The sequence below is a fragment of the Tenrec ecaudatus genome, chromosome 6, assembly GCF_050624435.1.
Source record: "Tenrec ecaudatus isolate mTenEca1 chromosome 6, mTenEca1.hap1, whole genome shotgun sequence".
NCBI classification, from domain to species: Eukaryota; Metazoa; Chordata; class Mammalia; order Afrosoricida; family Tenrecidae; genus Tenrec; species Tenrec ecaudatus.
In genome coordinates this window covers 125023259-125037058 of record NC_134535.1, presented here as the reverse complement: position 1 = coordinate 125037058, position 13800 = coordinate 125023259, and the positions used below count along the sequence as shown (strand labels likewise).

Below are 13800 nucleotides of genomic sequence, written 5' to 3'. Positions count from 1 at the left end.
GAAAGTTCTGCTTTTGTCTTTTGTCAATAGCTTATCTGAATCATATGGGCACTCGTTAAGCAGCAAGTTTGCGCTACATTAATTTTTTGTCAGAATTGTGTAAGTTGAACCAACTGAGATGTCCATCGTGCGGGCTATTGTTGCTATTGTTAATCATTGGTCTTCTTCAATTAGGGCATGGGCAAGGTTAATACCTTTCTCAAACATTAATATGGGTGGTCTGCCACGGTCGGCTTCATCTTCAACATGGTTTTATCCCTCCTTAAAATGAAGCATATAAACTACATTGTAAACTACTGATTTCTGTGAGGCATTGTCCCCAGGCACTTTTTGTAAAGTATCAGTGATTTCACCTGTCTTCCACTCAAGCTCCAAACTCATTGCCCTCCAGTGAGTTCTCACGGTGACCCTCTAAGGCAGGCTAGAACTGCCCTGGTGGGTTTCCAAGACTGTAAACTCTTATCAGGAGTAGAAAGTCCATCTTTCTCCGGAGAAGTGGGTGGTCGTTTTGAACTGCTGACCTTTATGTTATAAGCAGGCCAACAAATAGACAGGTGGTTAAGCAATGGGCAGGGATCCACAAAGTCGAAACTACCACCAGCTCTTGGGAAGAAAGATGGGGCTTTCTATTCCTACAAACAGTTGCAGTCTGGGAAACGTATAGGGGTAGTTCCACCCTGCCCTATGAGGGCGCTATGGGTAGGCAGCTACTTGATGACAGCGAGATCAAGCCCACCTAAGATTCGCCACAAATTTCCTGTTTGTTCTTGCTTCCATTATAGCAGAATTCATGGTACAGCAAGTTCAGCAGCTCTGGTGGTGACTTTGTACAAACTGATGCCTTATCCTTCTCAGTGCCTCAAACTAGAATCTGTTCAGACATGTTATAGCACGTTAGTACAAGTTTAGTTTGGTGTCCCCCTATTCCAACCAAAACCCAAACCCAAAATATCCAAATCCATCCTTAGTTTTTTCATAGTTCACATTCTCCATGAACTTTTTGGAGACCCCTCACATACAGATGGATATGCATCCAATATGTGAGACTAAAGATGAATTTATATTTCTGCTTTATCATTAGTGCTTTATGGGTTTCACTTATGCGATTTTTTTAAGTTAAGAAATAACTGCCATTGTTTGGTTTGGTTTCTACTCTAAGAATGAGAAGTCTGTGCACTCATTCTCCCTTTGTGGAGGATAAAAAACAGTGGCACTGAAACATGCAGAGAATCAAAACACTTTGTAAGGGAACAGAAAATGTGTGAGGAGTTAGTCTACTTTGAGCAAAACTCTTCTCCATACGATTGATACAGGACCAGGCATCCTTTCGCTCTGCTGTACTTAGAGGCTCACCATGAATTGGAGCTGATTCCACCGCTCCGACACAGTAACAATATGCTGCGATACATACTTTTATAGCACCTGTGATAGGACACATTGTAGAGTGGGTAAGAGTACAGCCTCCATGGATTAAAATCCCAGGTTTTATACCATATCCTTGAGTAACTCACTTAACTGCTTTGTGACTCTGTTTCCTCATCAGTGAAAACGTCAAGACCTACTTTACTTCCAGTAAAAATGGAAGCACTTACTGCATAGTATTGTGGAGGAATTATATGACTTTATACGTGCAACATTTAAATAAGTCCCTGAGAGAAGAGGAACCTAAAAATAGAGAAGCTTAATAGATATATCGACCAGTACTATTTAAGTGAACCTTTTAAGGGATCCTGATTTGATAAACAAAGTAATGGGTGGGTGGGGACGGGGGTGGGGGGGAGGATATTATAGGATAGTTGGTTAAATTTCAACATATTAACTTGACAATTAAGGTATTATTGTTATCTTGTGTGTTCATGGTATCCGGTTTTGTTTTCAATGATCTTTATCATCTGGAGATGCATACTGAAGTATTTAGGGATGAAATGCCTGAAAGTTGCTTCAAAACAACCACCTTTGAGGTGAGGTAAATGGGGGCTTTAGAAATGATTACTCCATGTGGTTTTAAAATCCTATTCCCTTTATATCCGTATGCGTTTGAACTTTTGCAAAGTAAAGTTTAAAAAGAACTGTTACCCAAAAAACCACCTGGAACATTGTACAGATGTTTACTATTAACTATAATTATGGAATGTATATTACCTAATGTTTATTTACACCAATCAGATTACAAGGTCCTTTCACTTACACTGTACCTTTTAGTACTCAAAGGAAACTCATTAAGTCATAGTACCTGTTTCCCTGAAAGTAAGACATCCCCGAAAATAAGACCTACTTACAGTTTTGCCTCTCACTGAAATATAAGGCATCTCCCCCCAAAAAATAAGACCTCCCCGAAAATAAGGGTTTGGGTTGTTATGATGATGTTCCAGAAGATGATGACATGACTGTCATTGGATAAATGAGTACCATAGATGGTTGTACATGGAAATAATGGCAGTAACAAGAAGTTCTTGATACTGTAGAATTCAGTTTGTCTGGTTATGCTGGTTTGTGATGACAACTACTACCTTACCGTATACAGGTAATAAATTTCCTTTTTTGTTCAACAATAAATGTGTACCGCATTCTTCTTCATGGAAAAATAAGACATCCCCTGAAAACAAGACCTAGCGCATCTTTGGGAGCAAAAATTAATATAAGACACTGTCTTATTTTGGGGGAAACAGGGTAGTATCCCAATTTACAAATGAGAAAACAGAATCTTGCAATACTCCACCTTCACACTTCCAGCTTTTCTGGGACGGGTAATAAAGGGAGTCTGAGGTTACCCCAGGCCACTAGAAACTGGGTCCTTTCTCCCTGAATTGGGTGTCAGATCTAGTAGGGAGAGACACCCCAACATACAAACGATTCCTTTAGGTATATGAAGCACACAAAGTTTGAGCTCCTAGTTAACATCCGAAAAATCCAAGCTGCCACATTAAAAGGTGATCTCAGCAGAAGAGTAGACAACTGCAGAAGAGCTTAAATCATAAAGGATTCCCTATCCCATCTGTAAAAACGTGTTCCCTACCTCATTTTATTTCCTTTGCCTGACCCGCGTATTTGGGACACCCGCCCAGCGGGTGCGGGGAGCTAAGGAGCGGACCTCGGCTCCGGAGCGGTAAGTCAGGCGAAGGCAGGGAAAGGCGGGGTGGCCCGGCGGCCCGGACGCGTCGCAGGCCTGGTCCACCTTAACAAGTGGGAGCCGCGGGCGCGCGGAGCGGGCGCCCGGCCCCGCCCCCTCCCGTGGCGGCTCCGGCGGGGAACGTGGGCCCGGGAGGAGGCACGCAGGCTGGTCGCGCAGGCAGGCGCCCCGGGCCCCCGGGCCCCGCTCCGCCAGCCCTGCCCGCGCGACGCGTGGGGACGCGCGCACCGACCCCTGGGCCTGGTTCTCTCCCGGAACGGGGCCGTGCGCTACTGAAACGGGGGGGGGGGTTAGGGGGGGCGGCAAGAGCCCCCCTTGGGGTGGGGCTAAAGGTGGGCAGAGTGAGGTCTGCGATAGGCGCGCTCTTAGGTCGAACGCGCCTCGGGTGCCGTCGCACCTCTTCAATTTACTTCCAAAAGCAGGGGCGAGTTTTCCATCCTGCGTCTCGACTCCCCGTCTTCGTGGTAATTGGCTGGGCGCAGGGTAGGCTGGGCCCCAGGCTGCTTGTTGATTGGCTACGCGCCTCATCCATCACGGGGTGAAGCGCGGGGAGGGCTGTTTGGGAGAGGAAGTGAAGGCGATTGGGGTACCTCCTACCTCCGGCTGCTGATTGGTCGGGGCTTGCAGTGACGTCAAACTAGACATCAAAACGTCTGGGAATGGCAAGGGCCTATTGGCCACTCTTTGGCGGAGGCGTTCGAGGGTGGGGCCGAGGAGACAGCCCTCGGTGGTAGAGCCACCTTCCCCCGACCCACCCACCCCACTCCCCAAAGGAAAAAACCTGCCGTCGCAGTCCGACTCTTAACGACCTACAGCGTTGTCCCTTAGGATTTCCAAGCTGGTGAATCTTGATGGAAACTGACCGCCACGTTCTCTTGCTGAGTAAAACCGCTGACCTTGTGGCTACCAGCCGGAACGCTTTAGCCACTGCGCTACTAGGGTTCCTTTGTCGAAGATAAGAACCAAATTAGACCCCGGAAATGAAGAGAGCTCAAGGAAAATAGGGGGGCGGGGGGAAGGGGAAACCCGCGCCACCTTCGTTGCCTTCAAGCAAGGTCATTTCCTGTGTGGGGCTGATGATAGTTTCCTGTTTACTCTTTCAAAGTCGTGTATACGCTGGCTTTTGGCAGTATACGCGATCGGTACATTCCTACGATTCTTTGGTCCTAGACTACCATGTACTTATGTTACATAATAGACTGAATGGGGTGGAGGAGAACCTCGCCTTTTGGGAAAGAGAGCTACTACACTCGTTGCCATCCAGTTGGTAGTGACTCATAGTGACCCTGAATCGGGTTTCCAAGACGGTAAATCTGTGCAGCCTCCCCACTCACCCGCTGGACCATAGTCTTTGGCCTTGGCCGCCCAACACCAGTAACCCACAGTGCCATCAGCATAGGGATGTAAAAAGCTAAAGACTGCGTGGTAATGTGCAAGCAGGTGGGTGTTTATAGAAGCCACTCATGTAGTACTTTTATTTGCTAGTTTTTGTTGTTATTGTTTGCTTTTGCAGTTCTATAGCATTATTTGGTAATCAGCCATTTGTTTCTTCCATATTGACTAGGTTTTTAAAAGTAGTGACAGGCACTGTGTTTGTCCAGGTAGACTAGAGAAACAAATCCAGATAAACTCTTGTGTATACAATAGATGGATGCATGGATTGTGTTGAGTTGTATGAGCCCCAATAAAATGATTTTAAAAGAAAAATAAAACCAAAAAAAGAGAAACTCGTTTGTGTAAGAGAGTGATTTATATAAAGGGTACTGGTACATTAAGAAAGCATCCCAACCCAGTCCAGTCCAAGCCCATAAGTCTGATATTAGCCGATATGTCCATAGGGACTCTTCAGACTATAAAGTCCTCTTCAGACTGATGAAACATATGCAATGATGCCAAGTGCAGGATGACCACAGACCAGTGGGTAGAAAGTCTTTGGATCCAGTGGCATTATAAGCATCTCGGCTCTGGCAGGGGTCTCTATGGGCTTCTCCAGCACCCAAGGCTGCATGAGGGTAGGTCCATGTGGCTTCTCCTCAGGGATGTCTTACAGGAAGTAAGCAGAGAGAGTCTCTCCAAAGAGGAAATACCAGAGTTCCCAGAATTTTCAGGAGAAGGCCAAGCCCACACAGAGGCCTCATTGCTTATATCTTGATGGACAGGCCAGACTCCACCCCTTCACTTATAATCCTCTCAAATTGACACCAGATGATACAACTACTACAGGCACATAGGTAATCAATGTGTAAAGCTTCTTTGATGAATTTTCAAACTCCTTACGTTTTCTCTGGACAAACATACACAGATATGGTATGGAACATACCTCATTCCTTTGTCCTAGACAGCTTTCTTGAGCCTCGTACCCTTTCATACATCTGGCAGCCCTATCTCCTTCATGGTAAAATCAGAATCTACTTGAGGCCCAAGGAGCCTGCTTTTTGAAGCTCACACCATGGATGCATTTGTGAATATTGATGGTGTACTGTGGTCATAACTTCATTAATAACCAAATGACTTCTTCTCATCGTCCTTCTTTGCAGGAACCATAGCTCTGAGATCAGGTTGCCAGACTTATTTCTTAGAGCCACATTTTAGCAATATTTTTACCTTTTTCTAAAAAGCCTACTCTTTGTCCAAAAAAGGTACCTATCTTTATTATGATTTCCTAGGCTCTAATAGGCCTAGTGGTTTAAGAATGTGTATCACGCTGGCTATTCATTATCACTGTAACAATCAATGGTTTCAAACCAAGCAAGGAAGAGTACCGTGGACAAATTATTGCTCAGGTGGCACAAATGAGTAACCCAAAGATTGGCTGTTCGAATCTACCCAGTAGTGCTTCAGAATAAAGATCTGGTAATCTACTTCTCAAAAAGTCAAAACCATTGAAAACCATACATTCGTTTTGTTTGGCTTTTCTGGCTGAGGATCTACTGTTGCTACTACTACTTCAACAGCCTTCCGGAGCCAGAAGCTAGCAAGTGGACCTTGGAAAACTGCTGCAGAAAAACTAAACCTTTCCACGACAGCAGCAGCAACAGCCAAAGCGGCAGGGAGATGGCCATCGCCTCCCTTTAAAAAAAATTGGTTTCCATGTTTTGAGAATGAGGGCAAGGAGTGTACAAATGTGCGTGACACAGTTGATGGGTGTATGGATTGTGATAAAAGTTGTATGAGCCCCCAATAAAATGATTGAAAAGAAAAGGAAAAAAACACATTTAAATATTTTTAAAACTCTGTATATTTACAGAACTATAGGGAACTAGGTAGATTTGTTAAGTGATAAAAGGGAAATTGAAAATATTGAAATGAGCCAATACTGATTTGAAAAGTACTGTTGGACATGTCACCGAGTTCTGTCAGTGAGAGAGTGGAGATGATGCACGACTTGAAAGGAAACTTTTAGAGCTTGTGTTATTTCTCATTAGCCCAGAAGAAGACCCTGGCCTTCTTTGTCATCAGTTTCACACCTGTAACAGCAAGATGTACAAGTAACATGCAAATCCTTCACTTTGTGCTTGGCTCAATAAATGGCAGTACTCATCAGCATTGTTAAAAAAAAAAAAAAGCTGGTTTTCTTGTGGTAAAAATATACACAACCAAACATGCCAATGTGACAATTTCTACATGTATCATTCATGTGTTAGTCTGAGTACTTTAGAGAAACAAATCCATAGAAACTCATGTATAAGAGAGTTTTATATAAAGGGTGAGTGTACATCAAGAAAACATCCCAACCCAGTGCAGCCCAAGCCCACAAGTTCAACATTAACTCATTAACAATCCACAAAGTCCTCCTCCATCTCACAAAACAAACTCAGTGATGATGACTGCAGGAGGAGAGCCGAGTCAGTAAATGTGTAAGCATCTTAGCACTGTCAGGGGTCTCCACATGGCTGTTCCAGCTCCTAGGGCTGCATCAGGGTAGGTCCATGTGGCTTTTCCTTGGGGATGTCCTGCAGGAAGTGAGATTTGCCAACTGAAGCAGAGAACTGCCTAGGGCAGCTGCACTCTGGTCTGATCATCACAAAGCCAGAGACCTGAGAACTAGAAAGGCGAGGCTCACCGAGCCATTTATCTCTCTGCCCTTCAATTAACCCCACATGTGTTTATTGGCCAGGTTGGCACAATAAACTAACTACCTCAATTCAGTAATGTTGAGTTCTTCAATTTGTATAATCCTGAATAAACAATACTTTCCCCAATTTTTCCACCACCCTTTGCCTTTTATTTTTAAATCCCAAGACAGAGCTGGTGGTGCATATGGGTAAGCACTTGACTTATCAGGTGGAAAGGTTGGCAGTTCAAGCCCCCAGCAGGTCCCTCAGAAGACAGGCTAGTGATAGACTTCTGAAAGGTCACAGCCTTGAAAACCTACTCTGCACAGATGGCGACACCAGGTGGTGGAATTGACTCACTAGCAATGGTAACAGGGTGAATAAATAACTGGTGGGGAATAACTTATAACCAAAAGCATAGATGCTCTGAGAAATATAGTTTGAGATTTTTCAGTCTCTACAATAAAGGAGGGCTTATCAGAAGTAGATGTGAATCTCCATTCTAAAACTTTGCTTGGTAACAACTAGAAAGAAATTCTGAGCCCAAGAACACAAGAATGAAGCAACTGTCTGTTCCATAGACTTTCATCTGTAACATAATAAAATATATGTATATTATATAAGCATATTATAAAGCCTATGTACACATAGGCTACAGATGTCATAATTTTGTTATGGCCTAAAAAATTTGTAATAGGTAAGTCCAGAATTCGAGGCTAATTGATAAGTGGGGAAACGGAATTTGGCCAATTGTGTCATATAAATTTGCATATATTTTATTATTTAAATCTAATTATTATAAATTTATATTATAATGTGTTAGGCCAGGTTACTAGAGAAACAAATCCAGAGATAGTCATAGATGTGTAAAAAAGAGCTTTATCAGTGATGAAACATACAACTTTCCTCTAGTTCCTAAATGCTTCCTCCCCCCACTATCATGATCCCAATTCTACCTTACGAATCATGCTAGACCAGAGGATATACACTGTTACAGAAAGGAACTGGAAACACAGGGAATCCAGGACAGATGATCCCTTTAGGACCAGTGCTGAGAGTGGAGATACCAAGAGGGTGGAGGGAGGGTGAGGTGGAAAGGGGAAACCTATTACAAGGATCTACATATAAACTCCTCCCTGGGGGACGGACAACAGAAAAGTGGGTTAAGGGAGATGTCGGACAGTGTAAAACATGGCAAAATAATAATTTATAAATTATTGAAGGTTCATGAGGGAGGGGGAAAATGAGTTGATACCAAGGGCTCAAGTAGAAAGCAAAATTTTGAGATTGATGGCAACAAATGTACAAATGTGCTTGAAACAATGGGTGTATATGTGGATTGTAATAAGAGAGGTATGAGCCCCCAATAAAATGATTTTTTTTTAAAAGAAAAAAGAGGGCCAGCCCGACCGCTCTAAGCAAGCGGAGGCCTCTGAGCGCCCGTGGACCGTGCACCGGCAGCAGCCCCTATGGGCCCGCCAGGTTCCCAGCGCCTCGCCGCGCGAGCACCGGCCTAGAGTCAGGATTGAGAGCGCAAGATGGCTGACCAGGACCCGGGGGGCATTAGCCCCCTCCAACAAATGGTGGCCTCGGGCGCTGGAGCAGTGGTCACCTCTCTCTTCATGACGCCCCTGGACGTGGTGAAGGTGCGTCTGCAGTCCCAGCGCCCCTCGGTGGCCCCCGAACTGAAGCCGCCCTCTAGCCTCTGGAGCGCCTCCGACACCAAATGGACGTGCCTCCTGCACTGCAACGGTGTCCTGGAGCCCCTCTACCTGTGCCCACACAGCGCGCGCTGCACCACCTGGTTTCATGACCCCACCCAGTTCACCGGCACCACGGATGCCTTTGTGAAGATTGTGCGGCACGAGGGCGCCAGGACCCTGTGGAGTGGCCTCCCAGCCACCCTGGTGATGACTGTGCCTGCCACTGCCATCTACTTCACCTCTTATGACCAACTCAAGACCTTCCTGTGCGACCGAGCCTTGACCTCTGACCGCTATGCCCCCATGGTGGCTGGCACTCTGGCCCGCTTGGGCACTGTGACTGTGGTCAGCCCCTTGGAGCTGGTGAGGACGAAGCTACAGGCTCAGCATGTGTCCTACCGGGAGCTGGGCGCCTCTGTGCAGGCTGCAGTGGCTAGGGGCGGCTGGCCTCCCTGTGGCTGGGCTGGGGCCCACTGCCCTGCGGGATGTGCCCTTCTCAGCCCCGTATTGGTTCAACTACGAGCTGGTGAAGAGCTGGCTGAGTGGGCCCAGGCCAAAGGACCAGACATCCGTGGGCATCAGCTTTGTGGCTGGCGGAATCTCAGGGAAGGTGGCAGCCATCCTGACTCTGCCCTTCGATGTGGTGAAGACTCAGCGCCAAGTCGCGCTGGGCACAGCGCAGGCTCTGAGAGTGAGGCCACCACGGGTTGACTCCACCTGGGTGCTGCTGCGGAGGATCTAGGCCCAGTCGGGCACCAAGGGGCTCTTTGCAGGCTTCCTACCCCGGATCATCAAGGCCGCCCCTTCCTGTGCCATTATGATCAGCACTTAGGAGTTCGGCAAAAGCTTCTTCCAGAAGCTCAATCAGCAGGGGCTGCCAGGCCCTTGAAAAGGGCTCAGGGACTCCCATCTCCTCGGGTGGGCTGTGGGCTGAAGGAGACTGAGCCAAGTGCCTTTTCCTAAGCACCGAGGGGCAGGCCCTGTGGCTTCCCCCCACTGGACCATCCTCAGTCCCTCCTCAGACCGGGTCTTCTTCCTGCTGTACCCCACACCCCAGACTCAAGGATCCTCACTTTCTTACCCCCCCAAGTTCAAGACCAAATTTGCTACTTTCTCCCCACCTCCCTGCCCCTGTATGTTTGCTGTAACTGGGCCTGCCTCAGTCTCCCCTACCTCTATTAATTCCTTACATCTGAAGATGATAAAAAAAAAGAAAAAAGAGCTTTATATCAAGAAGTAATTATATATCAAGAAAACATCCCAGCTCAGCCCAACTCAATTCCATAATTTCAATACTAATCCATCAGTCCCTCTTCAGACTTACACAGCCACATGCAATGATGCAGAATGCAGGAAGATCACAGGTTGGTGGGTGGAAAGTCCTGTGGATCCAACGGTGGTGATAACATCACAGGGCTCTGGCAGCAACCAGGGTCAGCCAGCAGGAAGGTGAAGGCAGAGAGAGCAGAGGAGCTTCCCTTCCTCTTGAGAAGGCCATGCCCGCAAGGAGGCACCATCAGGCCCTGACCTGATTGACAGGTTGAACACCATCCCGACACTTTTATATATCTTCAAATTGACATGAGATTATGTAAATACCACATATAGCAATCCATGTAAATATATTTAAATTATATACATCTATAGTCCTTAAGATCAATGGAAAGTCAAAGGAGGGCATGGCTTTTCTTCTAGAATCCTTAATAAGTAGGAAAGTATAGATAATATATTATATAATATCCAGGCCTCCTCATAATAAAAACACATGCTTGATAAATTTGAAAATATTTTTGTTTATTGTCAGTCAAAGTTCATTATTATAAGTAATTAGCCTACTATAACTTGATCTTCTCTTTTGTTATCTCTTTTATAGTAATGCAATGAAAATGAAAGAATAGCAATATATTATTTTGTAAAGCCCCTCTTGGACTTATAATTAGGTTAACTGATTTATGTATAAGATGTATTACAGAGTTGGCCACTAACCTAAACTAAATATGAATTACGTGTTTAATATGAAAAAAATAAACCAACATGTTTGTGAATTTCTCTAGCAAATTTCATGGCCTTCCTGGAAAAAGGAAATAAGTAACCACCAAGAAGATGCCTTGGTTCTTTGAATGACTCTTATTGAGACGTTGTAGGATTCAATAGTTTGTTCTTTATAATCCAGACATTGTTACCTATGTGATATTCAAGATGAGCTTTGATGGGGGGAGGGGAGAGTCTATCCCAGACATATTAAAAAAACAAACAAAACCAGTGGGCAGATAAAGGATGGGGTGTGGGAAGGAGCAGGAAATCATCATAATGCTGTCGACTTCATATTGACCTAGAGAGACATCACGAATTACCATTAACCACGACCATCATTCTGTGAAGGATGTAACATTTTTAAGACCAGAAAGGCAGAAATGATATCATCTCAGAATTTAAGTATTGAATAACTGTAGCCTCAAGTACAATGGCATTTGATCTTTTTCTCAGGAAAAACTTAGTTCCAGGGTGGCAGGGCTATGAGTTCTGCCTCATAGTGACCCTATGTACAACAGAACGAAACACTGCGGGGTCCCGCACCGTCTTCACAATTGTCAGTGTGTTAGTGCCCACGGTTGGTATCGTCCTCTTTTCCCTACCCATCCACTTCACCAAACACGATGTCCTTGTCCGCAGACGGGTCTCTCCTGATAACAGGAGCATATGAGACAGTCTCACCATCTTGCTTCTAGCGAGCACTCTGGCTGTACTTCTTCCAACTACATGTGTTCCTTCTTCTGGCAGCCCATGACATAATGAACATGCTTCACCTACACAATGATAAATGTAACTCAAATGCATTCAGTGTTTCTTATGTATTGTTATTGTCCAGGTTTTTGTATGCATATGAGGTGATTGCTAATAAAATGCCTTTTGCCAGGCACACCTCAGTCCACCAGAGGACACCTTTGCTTTTTAATACTTTAATACAGTAACGTGTGTAGTTCAGTGTCCTGACTGCTGCTTCCATGGATGTTTGTGATGCTAAGTAAAATGAAATCCTTGACTGCTTCCGTCTCTTCTCCATTCACTTTGATTCTGCTTATTGGTCATTGTGATAAACTTTTGTTTCAACCTGGCAGAACCAAGAGTCTCAGTGCTCTGGCACTTATGACATAGTAATCCCCCACCCCCACCCCCATGATGAGTTCACCTCAGGAAGCCTGCTTCCAATATAAGTGGATGCTATGGAAAAGCTTGGTTGCTTTTTGCTGAGTCTGGATCCTACTCCAAGTTATTCATCCGACCTCGTTATTTGAACTTGAGCCAGTTGCCAGATATTGGGAGTCAGCAACAGTCTGCCAACTTACCTGTCACATTGGGATTCATTAGCCTCTGCAACCAGAAGCCTGATGGCTGATCTGCCCCTGCAGTTCATGAATCAGGAGACATCTCCAGGGTAGCATCTAACTCATGGACTTGGGATTTGTCAGCCTCTACAACTGTGCGAGCCACTTCCTTGATATAAACACTGGAATGTACTGGCTGCTTTGCTAGAGAGCCTAGCCTAAAGTAGAGTGATTGTGAGGTTTTAATTCTGTCATGTTTAAGTGGACTCCATGTCGAAGAATGTAGTCTTTGGTCTACTTTTAGCAAACAAAGTGATGTTATCTAAATATCACAGGTTTTTGGGGGGCTGGCCCCAATCCCAAATACTAAGTGGACACCTGTCCCTCCCCCAGAAGAATTTATTTCAAAGGATGGCATTGAATCTGTAGCTCTGGAAGAGGAACATATCTGATCAGAGCACACGGGAGTAGATGAAGGGGGAGGAGGAGAGAGTGGAGCACATCCTGGCCCACCAGGCCGTGAGGATGATGTTCCCAATTAGAGCAGCCAATGCACAGAAAGGACCACATGGCCAGCCCCACTATGAGACATGACAGCCCTCACTGACGCATGGTCCCGTGGGGGACAGCACTGGAGACAGTGTGGGAATTGCCACACCAAGGCAAAACACTAAGGGGTGCAACAGAACAGCAATGGAAGGAGTGGCGAGGTCCACAGGGAAAGCTGAAGGTGGACTTTATGGCCAGGGCATGGTGCCCCAACAGACTGGACTGGAATACACTCCTAAAAGGCAACAAAAAATTCTTGAACTTACTACAAGCTTTTCTTTCTTATTGTGTTTGTTTGTTTTTTGTCATGGATATGTTGTTGTTGTTTTGTTGTATATTGTTGCTTGGTTTTGCTCTGTCTTGTTTTTGCGCAAGTTAATCTCTATTCAGATCTATCTAAATAAGATAGGCTGGATGAACAATCTGGAGGAGAAAAAAATGAGACCAACACTTTTGAGGGGACATGGGAGAAGGGGAGGTGGGGGGAAAGGTAGTGGTGTTAACAAACCCAGGTACAAAGGAACAACAAGTGATCCAAATCGGTAGTGAGGTGGGTGTGGGAGGCCTGGTAGGGCATGATCAAGGGTAGCCAAGAGGAATTGCTGAAACCCTGGTGGGGATTGAGCATGATAGTGGGACAGGAGGAAAGTCAAGGGAAATAGAGGAAAGAGCTGGGAGGCAAAGGGCATTTGTAGAGGTCTAGATAAACACATGTACATATGCAAATATATTTATATATGAGGACGGAGAAATATATTTATGTGCATATATTTATAGGTTTAGTACTAAGGTAGCAGAAAGACATTGGGCCTCCACTCAAGTGCTCCCTCAATGCAAGAATATTTTCTTCTATTAAATTGGCATTCTATGATGCTCACCTTCCCTACAGAACTGCTGAAGCCAAAGCGGGTGAATAAGCAAATGTGGTGAAGAAAGCTGATGATGCCTGGCTATCAAAAGATATAGCATCTGGGGTCTTAATGACTTGAAGGTAAATAAGCGGCCATCTAGCTTAGAAGCAACAAAGCCCACATGGA

General features: G+C 45.3%; 1 pseudogene; it reads left to right on the top strand.

The window, feature by feature from the left end:
• The first annotated feature begins 8667 nt into the window (after positions 1 to 8667).
• Positions 8668 to 9777, top strand: LOC142451209 (mitochondrial glutathione transporter SLC25A39 pseudogene; annotated as a pseudogene).
• Positions 9778 to 13800: the final 4023 nt, after the last annotated feature.